The following is a 772-nucleotide window of genomic DNA, read 5'->3' as shown; positions in this document are numbered from 1 at the left end:
AATTCATCATTTATTAAAAAAAAATTTTTTTTTACTGTTTATTTATCTTTGAGAGAGAGAGTCAGAGTGTGAACGGGGGAAGGGCAGAGAGAGAGGGAGACGGAGTGTGAAGCAGGCTCCAGGCTCTCATTGGTCAAACCCATGAACCACGAGATCAAGACCTGAGCAGAAGCCGACGCTAAACCGACGGAGGCACCCAGGCTCCCCTGAAATTCACCATTTAAATCATTTTAAAGGGTACAATTCAGTGCCATCTGCATTCACAATGCTGGGCAACCATCGTCACCATGTGGTTGTTGAACAGTTCGCTACGCCGACAGCAGACCTTATGTCCTTCATACTCTTTAAGTGAGCAGGTTCTTTTCGTACTTTTTTGAGAACTGTGACCCAAACTGGGGCCCTGCTGTGAGCAGGGCTCCGGGGAGGGGGGAGGTGCCGGCGCCGTGCCCGAGGTCCGGGCTGACCCTTCGTGGGCAATGGCCAGGCTCTCAGGAAGCTGGAAGGACAGAGGGCCTTCGAGAAGGCCGGCCCCACGCAGCACGGCGACAGCACGAACACCAACCGCGCCCGCGGCGCCCACCTGCTCTGCTTCGAGCGAGCCTGGGCTCAACTTAAGTATCCACGTGCGGCGGCTCCGACCAATCGGCGCCCGCTGCGGCTCCCAGCGCGCTCCTGGTAGGGCCCGGTGTCTGTCTGTCAGGGGGCGGGCCGACGCGGTGGGCGGGGGAAGATATCTGACCAATCGGCGCCCGCTGCGGCTGGCTGAGCGATT

This window comes from Crocuta crocuta, unplaced genomic scaffold (assembly GCF_008692635.1).
Source record: "Crocuta crocuta isolate KB4526 unplaced genomic scaffold, BGI_CrCroc_1.0 scaffold2720, whole genome shotgun sequence".
Taxonomy (NCBI): domain Eukaryota; kingdom Metazoa; phylum Chordata; class Mammalia; order Carnivora; family Hyaenidae; genus Crocuta; species Crocuta crocuta.
Note: the sequence above shows the minus strand (reverse complement) of the source record.